Here is a 10,980-nt window from a genome sequence, read left to right on the forward strand (position 1 = left end):
GTTTAAATCCCGCCTGTTGTGTTATTGGGCAAGGCACTTCACCCACCTTGCCTCCAGTGCTCCTCAGACTGAACTGATGTGCATGTATGAACGTGGCCTGGTTGGAGAGGCCACTGGCACTGATTGGCAGCCACGTTTCCATCAGTCTGCAGAGGGCAGCTGTGGCAGCGTGGGATTGTGGAAGGAATGAATAATGACTTTAGTGAAAAGCCTTTGAGTATGGGAAGACAGAAAAGCACTATATAAACCCAAATTATTATTATTATTATTATTCCACTTATGATTAATTATTATTTAGATTTCCAGGTGTGCTTTGGGTCATTGCTCTGTTGCCTGACCCAGTTTCAGCCACACTTCAGCTATTGGAGGAAAAGCATCACATGACCTCTATAGATGGTTTAATTGTTGAGCTGAAAGCAGAGAGCACAGAAGTGCATGTCTTATATGGAGCAGAATACCTTATGTAAAAGTACACCCATAGATTATTTTAGTAATTGATTAATCTTTTGATCGTTGCCTCTACCGTTCGGAGGTCTCTACACTGGCTCCCTGGCTCTCAAGGAATAGACTTTATAATTTTCTTGCTAGCATATACAGCACTGAATGGTTTAAGCCCAAAATACATCAGAGACCTTCTAGTCCAGTATGAACTAGGGCTGAACGATATGGACAAAATTTCATATCTCGATATTCATGCCAGATATCTCGATACGATATGATATGACTACGTGTTCAGTGAAAACCAAGCATTTTTCAGAAAAATAAAAACATCATAGTACAAAAGAATGTGGGAAGTGCAGTTTTATTTGTAAGAACTCACTGCCAGTCATCAACATAAACATAAAGTACGAATAAATAAATTACAAATCAAACATTTAGAAATTTGTTGTGACTTCCAGAGCTGTACATGCAGGGGGAGCACGGGGGAAATCTATATCGTTTATATCGTTGCTTTTTCAATATTAATCTCTTGAATGTTCATATCTAGATATAAATACGATAACGATATATCTTTCAGCCCTAGTATGAACCATCCAGACCACTCAGGTGGTCTGGTGCAGGTCTGCTCTGGGTTCCAAAAGTCAGAACTAAACACGGAGAATCAGTGTTCAGTTTCTATGCTCTGTACATGTGGAACAAACTACCAGAAAATATCAGGTCTGCTGAGAGTCAGGGTTCTTTTAAGTCCAGGTTAAAGACTCACCTGTTCACTGCTGCCTTTGACTAAAAGGATTTTTACTTTGTAAATTTTATATTCTCTTTCAAAACGCTGCACTGCAACTCTTACTTTAATATGTGCGTGTTTTTATATTTTTGGGTTTTATGTGTTGTTTTCTTACTTGCTGTTATTAATCACCTTTTACATGTTTCTTTTATAATGTTTTAAGTGTTTCTTTTTCCCTTGTCATTGTAATTCAATGTCCTGTGTGAAGCACCTTGAATTGCCTTGTTGCTGAAATGTGCTATATAAATAAACTTGCCTTGCCTTTGATTCAATTTGATTAAACAATTATTTGAATAGGAAAAAAAAAAAATGTGAAAAAGACATTTCTTTAAATGACATTTAATTTGTCCTTCATTTTAAAACTGAAACAACCACAAAGAGTATAAAAGTAAGATGATATATAGAGAAATATCTATATAGAAATAACAACAAAATAACATGTGTATATATGTATACAGGGTGGGAAAGCAAAATTTACAATGAACATTTAGTTGTTTTTTCTCAGCAGGCACTACATCAGTTGTTTTGAAACCAAACATATATTGATGTCATAATCATACCTAACACTATTATCCATACCTTTTCAGAAACTTTTGCCCATATGAGTAATCAGGAAAGCAAACGTCAAAGAGTGTGTGATTTGCTGAATGCACTCGTCACACCAAAGGAGATTTCAAAAATAGTTGGAGTGTCCATAAAGACTGTTTATAATGGAAAGAAGAGAATGACTATGAGCAAAACTATTACCAGAAAGTCTGGAAGATACTATTAAAGAAGAATGGGAGAAGTTGTCGCCCCAATATTTGAGGAAAATTGCGCAAGTTGCAGGAAGCGTGTGAAGGCAGTTATTGAGAAAGAAGGAGGACACATAGAATAAAAACATTTTCTATTATGGAAATTTTCTTGTGGCAAATAAATTCTCATGACTTTCAATAAACTAACTGGCCATACACTGTCTTTCAATCCCTGCCTCAAAATATTGTAAATTTTGCTTCCCCACCCTATATATATATATATATATATATATATATATATATATATATATATATATATATATATATATATATATATATATATATATATATACACACACACACACACACACACACATATATATATATATATATATATATATATATATATATATATGTATACACACACACACACACATATATATATATATATATATATATATATATATATATATATATATATATATATATATATGTATGTATATGTATACACACACACACATATATATATACACACACACACACACACACACACACACATATATATCGTCGGCTTCCTGATAAAACCTGCTATGTTACTTTTGGCAAATTTTACAGGAGAAACAAAAAACTGTTTATATGACAGGAAACTGAAATATGACAAAAAAAATGTCTGTTCCTTTAATGTTGGTACTTATGATGGAATGTAAACAACTTTCACAGGAGACTAAAATTTGAAGCTATAATAGAGGGGATAGCAGGTTTTTATTCCCAACCAAAAATGTCACTTAGCAGGTTTTATCAGGAAGCCGACGATAGAGCAAAAAAATTCATTGAAATGTTCGGCCTTTTGTCCTCATCTCTTCTGTATTTCTGTTGTTTGTGGTGATACTGGCGTTATGTGCGTCACAATAAACATTTGCGTGAAACACAACAGAAAAACTAATGTTTAGCGGCAAAATTAAGGAAATGAAGCTTCGATCGAGGACAACTGTAATCAAATTGTTTTTTTGTTTTTTTTTAATCAATTTGAATCAATTAATTGATTAATCATTTCAGCTCCAGACTTGTAACTGTAAAACATGCTGAACTACAGGTTGGATTCATTTACAGAATATGAGAGCTTATCTTTCACCGCCAGACTGTACTGTCATCCAAAGAGCCCAAAAAGCACAGAAATGGTAAAATAATGATGTTTGATTAAAGACGAGAACAGTAGACAAAAAGAGGCGAAGAAAGGAAAAAGGAGGAAGGAAGACAGCAGGCAGGAGAGAGAGGAGGAGGCTGCTAATTGATTAGCTACAGAGAGAAAGTCAGAAGCTTCATTTGCCAAAGTGCTGCTGGGGGTGTAACAATCCTCCCCCCTCCCCCAACACCACCATTCCTTCCGCCTTCACAAAGAGATGGAGGCAAAACGGAGGCAATTGATACACTCTGTTAGGCCTTATCAGGACCACTGTGATCTGCTGCTGCTCCTCCAGGCCTATTCTCTGCAGTTTAACACCGACACACAAAGAGCTGCTGCTGCTGTTGATGTATGCTTATATATGTGTGTGTGTGTGTGTGTGAGAGAGAGAGACACACAGATGCACACAACTGCATTGTGCTTGTGCTTAAAATACAGAGAAAACCTATATGAAGTCCACAGACGTGTGTATTTGTACACATGTTGGCTGTGAATTGAAGCTCAGCCGGGAGCATTCAAAGCTTTTCTCTGACCGACCATGTAGTGATTAACACCAGCTCTGGAGAAGCTAATGTAGTCTGTGTGTTTGTGTGGATGGCGTCTTTTACACCACGGTGACAAGAGCTGCATTATCATTCTCACCCACACATATTATCACAATAGCCAGGGTAGTATTAACACCTTGTATAGTTTTGGCTTTGGGCTTCATTTCCCTTCAGGAGGAATGAAAGCTGCATTTGGGCGTTTGAGATTTATGTGCACTACATCACTTTTCCGAACCGGATGATGTACGGATCAATTCCACTGTTGAAAAATGAGTCTGACGTCAAGCGCCAAGCCTTCAGTTCCTTGAATGGACAGTTGGAACTGGCAAAAAAAGCGAGTCCGTCCCTATAGACTCCTGTGTAAAAGGCCAGGGTTCATTTGGCAGATACCTGGACTTGTATTCAAATGCAGAAAGGTTAAAATTAGTGCTGGGCAACAATTGAAATTCTTAATCGCAATTAATCGTGTGGATTTCTGCGATTACTCATGATTAATCGCATAGTTATATGTGTGTGTGTGGCGGGGGGGGGGGGGGGGGGGGGGGCGGGCTGCTGGCATATTGCCTTTCAGTGATATTCCAGACTGGAAGTACTCCGGTGATAAAAATAATTCCACATGTCAGTGCTTCCAAACAACTGTGTCCTTCTCAACTCCACCATCTGAAGACATTTAAAATGAAAATGTTCATGGAAAAGACCGCTACTTTTCTCCATTTTTATGTCCCCACCAGTTTATTTCTGGTTGTGAGTGACTGACAGGAGTCTTAAGCCCACCCCGAATGCTGTCATTGGTTGAAACGCATGATGACGCCAATTGGCAAACCAACCCTGATCCACTTCCCCCTGTTCCTGTGAGCCATGGTTTACCTACGTGTGTTCACAGAGCCAGAGCAACGGACTTTCAAAATAATATGTGATGTTCACTTGTTCAAAGCAAGCAAAGGGGGCCCTCTAGTGGTCGGAATAAGTTGTACTAATGTATGTTTTGTCCTTGCGGTGTTCCCAAAGTGAGTTTGGACATAAGAAGGAACTAACAGACACATTTCTTTCACTCTGTTTGTATGACCCGAAAAACGTTTGCCTGTGAGTATTTTATGTTCAGTTATTGTAAAAATGAATAGTATAAAATGTCTCTGATGTGAACCTTTGTTGCTGGATAAAAAGATGTAAATCTTAAATTAATCTGTAAATGCTAATCGTTAGCGTGTCTATGGATTTTCCCATTCAAGTTAGCATCGAGCTAGCTATCTTTTTCCCATTCATTTAAATGTATAATGCCATGTAAATGTACTAAGGCAGTGAACAGAACTGAGACATATTTTATATGTATGTCGCAGTTTTACAGTGAGTCTCAAGTAAAAGATTTGGAGAGAAGTTTTCGGTGTCTGGCTTTTCTTGCGAAACCTGCTTGTGTGCGTTAATGCATTCATTAAATAATGCCGACAACTGCGTGTGCGTGTAGCTCATCGCTACACACACAAGCAGGGGCAGAATAATATGAGTAATAAGAAAACAGCATTAATGTAAGATAAAAAAAAATTGTCTGCGTTATTTAATGAATGCGTTCACGGGGTAGTAACGCATTAATTTGCCCAGCCCTAGTTACAATTTATTTAGGAACCAACAAGTAGAACCAATATTAACTTTTTTATATAGACATTTAATGTAGATTTTGTTTTAACCCCAACTGGTCAAGGCACACGTCCATCCTCCAGGTTTCTACCTGTTAAAGGAAGTTTGTCCTTCCACTGTCTCCAAGTGTTTACTCCTACAGGATTCTGTTGGTTCTGTCAATTGGCTTGAGAGTCTGGTTTCACCCAGCTCTGTACATAAAGTGTCATGACATAACTTTTATTATGATTTTGTGCTCTATAAATAATATTTGATAGACAGATAAATTTAAACGGTGTTTCTGCTCCCAACAGTAATGACAGAATTTGGAGGTGTTGTAGCTGATGTGGAACTAATGTTTCAGTGTTGGAACACCCTGGACTCATTTCATGGACGTACACCAGACCAATCTACTGCCATGGTGATCTGATCTGTCACTAGACTAGACAAAGAGTTTAAGTTTGGACAATGGACAAGGACTGGACTGGAAAAGACACATTTAGGCACACCTTGCACTTCGTGTCAAAAAACTTCATATGTTTTTTCACAATTTAAATAAGGTTAGAATCTAAAAGTTGTTCATTGTTGCATGATCTTTAAAATTCTGCCCACCAACTAAAATTTGCACAATGTAAACAAAAGAAAATTACAAGACTAGCATCTGTCTCCCAAGTGTGCCTAAAATGCATTATTTCTTCCATTATAACCACTGTTTTTGATCCGAAAGCCATTAAGGCATAAATCCTGCTTTTACTGATATCTGGGTCTAAATTAATTTATTAATGTTGTTAATGTTGCTGTTAATCATTGACATATGCCAGGCTACAAAAGTCAAATAATATGTGATCCAATTTTTATGTAGTATTTTGAAAACAAAACAAAACATATTTTGTGTTTGCATAAAAAAAATGTAGTGACATCATGATGAAAAGAGATCGTTTAAAGGGTTAAAAAAAAAATGTAAAATTAATGATTATTTGATATGTATGATTAGGGCTGACCTTGATTTACAAAAATAAAATCAAATTAGAGCAGAAAAATAAATCAGTATATAATATTTAATAGTTTGATTTATAGGTGTGCATGTTACACACACTTGGTGACAGATGCTAGTATTTTTGAACATTTGACCTAGCACCAAAAATAATCATGCAAATTAACCAGTGTTGGAGTTAATCACTGACATATGCCAGGCTGCAACAATCAAATAATATGTGATCCACTTTTTATGTAGTATATTGAAAAAAAAAATTTTTGTGTGTTTTTTGCATCCAAAAAATGGTTTGTTTACATTACAAACAGAATTTAAAGGGTTAAAAATGTGACAGTTATTGAGTATTTGGTATTTTTATTTATGGCTCAAGTTGATGAAATAGAAAAAAGTGTAAAAGAATTAAAAAAACAACAAAATGGCACACTTGGTGCTTAGTAAGGGCCTGCTGGACGGGATACCAGAGGGTTAATAAAGTTTCCCTGATTAGAAAAAGTATCTGGTTTCATCACTTTCTTACAAACAAACAAAAACATTTGAATAGAAATGCAGAACTATATTTTGTTCTGTGTTGATTAAGTCTTGAAAATATTAGAGTAGAAATCAGTGTTTGAGCTGTGTGACAAGGCTTGATTTAGATGCAAACAAAACACTGACTTCAGATCAGCATGACATCTAAGATGAAAACAAACGGTCAAACACATTGATAAGGCTGAAAAAAAAAAAAAAAAAAAAAAAAAAAGTGAGTGACCAACTTTCATCATTTAATGAAATCGTTTAAACAAAATGGCTTTAGTCAAAAGTGCCCTCCAGACAAAAGCAGCCCTGGAACATGTGAGGAGTGTAGGAAGACGGCACATTACAGCGAATGAACGGCCAAAGTTTAGTTGAGACAAACTTTACAGTGAAGTCCTGACTGAAAGTGAACGGTGGTCAGACCGCTCAGCCCTGGTCACTCACACACGGCACCTCTTATAAAACACTCACGACTATAGGGCTGTTTAGAGTGTTAGCGCAACACCGATTCTATTCAAAAGGAGAGGGTTTTTGAAAAGGTAAACAGTGAGAGTGAACATTCAGCATTCAGACAGCTCAGACAGACAGGTCTTTCACCGCAGTCCTGAGGGGAGGGAAAAAAAGATGCTGACAGCTGTTTTTCAATGACAGTAGGTCCATTTTCTGCTAACGGTGGAGCGCATTGTATCTGGCCCTTAAAAAGTCTGTCTGTCTGTCAGTCTGTCTCACACACACACACACACACACACACACACACACACACACACACACACACACACACACATAAAGGAAAGCCTATATCCATCTCTGGAGGTCGTTATAGCAGGTTTTCCTCGTATAAACTCTGTGAGTGCTGAACAAGGATTCTGCAAAGATTCTAAAAAGGAAAAGGCATTTATTCAGGAGTGTTGGGTTTTTCACAGGTGAGTTTAAGCAGCTGTTCCACACATTCCCTCTCATGATTCAACTAACCTTGAAAGTGAGGATGTTACTGGTTATTAGTTCCAGACTGTACTGGTGGGTTATGGCTATGTAATGGTTACGTTACGTTACGTTATGTTGTGTTACGTTATGTTGTGTTACGTTATGTTACATTATGTTATGTTACGTTATGTTGCGCTATGTTGTGTTATGCTGTGCAATGCTATGTTATGCTATGCTACGTTATGTAATGCTATGCTATGTTATGTTATGCAATGCTACAGTATGTTATTCTACACTATACTACATTATGTTATGCTATGCAATGCAATGCTATGTTATGCTATACTATGCTACGTTATGTTATGCTATGCAATGCTATGTTGTGTTATGCTACACAGTGCAATGTTATGCTGTGCTATGTTATGTTATACTATGCTGTGCTATATTATGTTATGCTATGCTATTCAATGCTATGTTATGCGACGCTATGCTATGTTATGCTATGTTGTGTTATGCAATGCAATGCTATGTTATGCGACACTATGCTACGTTATGTTATGTTATGCTATGCAATGCTATGTTGTGTTATGCAATGCAATGCAATGCTATGTTATGTTATGCAATGCAATGTTATTCTACACTATGCTACATTATTTTATGCTATGTTGTGTTATGCTATGCAATGGTATGTTATGCTGTGCTACGTTATGTTATGCTATGCTATATTATGTTATGCTATGTTATGCGACACTATACTATGTTATGCAATGCAATGCTATGTTATGTTGTGCTATGCTATGTCATGCAATGCAATGTTATTCTACACTATGCTACATTATTTTATGCTATGTTGTGTTATGCTGTGCAATGTGATATTATGCTGTGCTATGTTGTGTTGTGCTATGCAATGCAATGCTATGTTATGCTACACTATGCTATGTTATGTTTTGTTATGCTATGCAATGCTATGTTGTGTTATGCTATGCAATGCAATGTTATGCAATGCTACGCTATGTTATGCTATGCTAAGTTATTTTATGTTATGCAATGCAATGCTATGTTATGCTATGCAATGCTATGATATGCAACGCTATGCTATGTTATGCTATGCTATGTTGTGTTATGCTATGCCATGCAATGCTATTTGATGCTGCGCTAAGCTACATTATGTTATGTTATGCTATGTTATGTTATGATGGTTATGTGATCTGTCAGTAAGGCTGGGAATCTCAGGGTACCTCCTCATACAATACGCGATACATGGCTCACAACAACGATAATATCTTGATATGGTGATACTGTGATTATCGATATATTGCTTTTGATAACCTGCAATATGTCTGTGTGTTTATAGGGGTGTATACGCGGGGGTGTGTTCCCTAACTGCCATAACTACCATAACTGGCGTAAACCAAAAGTGAAACTTAACACACTTTGAACGTCCGACTCCCGGCTTCTGTGCCTCTGTTGTGGACCAGAGTTTACACAACTTCTAACCTGTATCCACTGGGCCCCTCTACTGCTCTATGGGCCCCCCAGGAATGCTGGACCCCATGAATTTGTCATGTTTTTCCCCCCTTTATGGCACCCCAGCATGACATATAATGCCATTTCATGAGATCAGTCTCATTTTAAACGCATTCAGAAAACACGACCGCTCATGTCTCTCCAGTGCGCATGTTTGTCGTGTATCGTATTTTTGTGAGACAGTTCGTACAAACTGTAAAGTCCTTCTCCAGCTTTGTCCCGTCCACACCAGAAAAACCTGAGTCCACATTTTTGATTTAAACAACGCCGGTGCATCTTCCAGTTTAACTTCACCGCTCCAGTCCACCATATTAGCGCCGTTGTTTGTTTTCTCTTCTTCTGTGACTTTGGCCCAATTTTCAGCCACTCGCACGAGGAGCACCCCCTGGAGGTCAAATGATGATGTAAAATGATAACGCGACTCACTAAGGAGGAAGTGAAGTGAAAGAAGTTTATAGTGACTATATTTTAGTAATAATTTTTAACCCTGTAAGGCCTGAACCATTAAATCATTGACTGGAAATTCCAGTTCTTTGAAAGTGGAGCCTTTATTGGTCCTTCTGAACAGTCAAAAAAATGTTCTTTCACATATCAGTGTTCATGTATGAGTTTCAATTGTGTATCATCTTTGATCCATCAGGTCTCAATGCTCAAATATTATTATTTTTGAACAAAAAAACATAATATAACACTAACATGTCTAATAAATTGGTAATTCCTTTTCAAAATGGTCAAAGTTCTTCCTCCTTCCTCATTAATGACAGTCTTGTAGTGTCAGTGGAAAGGCCTCTGGTGAATGAACTCCTCCCCCTGGTGGATTATCTGTGTATTGCATGTATCTAATTGTATACATCAGGTTTTTCAAGAAAAAAAATACCACACTGATTCAAAACTCATGTATCAAATATGGTATGTTTGGCATTATAGGGTTAAAAAATGATACGTGGCAAAAGCGCATCGATAATCCATCATAAGACTAAATATGATAGTTTGCGATATAAATATTTTGTCAAACTCCTAGCTGTCAGGATGGCTGAGCGGGCTAAGGCTCCAGACTCAAGCCAGTAGGACTTCTGGTCTCACAATGGAGGCATGGGTTCAAATCCCACTTCTGACACACCTATCCTCAGTTTTCTAATGGATCAATAAAGTTCTACCTAATAAATATGTATATATATATTTAAATCTAATATTTTGGGGTCCACAGGAAACCATTGGGTGTGTTTTCTTCTAGATTTTTCCAAGGGCCAGAATTGTTCTTCGGTGAAACGCTGATGGTCTGACTAGCTTGTTTATCTGTGTCTGAAATTGTTAATTAGCCTAGCATACTTTTTGACCTACCAAAAAGTGTATAAATGTTTAGTATGATAATATATAATTATTAAAATATTGTGCCGTGAATTCCTGAAATAAATGACTCTTGGTCACAGAAGTACAGGAGTGGATCTGTTGTACAGGAATACTGTAATATTTACTCAAAAATATTGGATAAACTGTCTAATATTATTTCAGGTTTTAAAATCTGAAGAAAAATGAAGAACATGAATAAACGCTGTTACGATTTTAACATCTAATTATTGAAATTGCTGTAGTGAAAGAACATGAAATGACCAACAAATGAAGGGCCATGAATTTAATGACATTTTTATGCTACCTTCACCGTCATTTTACTTTTAATTTCTAAATTTATGAAGTATGGTTAAATGCACGCTGCTTTTCTGGTA

This window comes from Sphaeramia orbicularis, chromosome 8 (assembly GCF_902148855.1).
Source record: "Sphaeramia orbicularis chromosome 8, fSphaOr1.1, whole genome shotgun sequence".
Lineage (NCBI taxonomy): Eukaryota > Metazoa > Chordata > Actinopteri > Kurtiformes > Apogonidae > Sphaeramia > Sphaeramia orbicularis.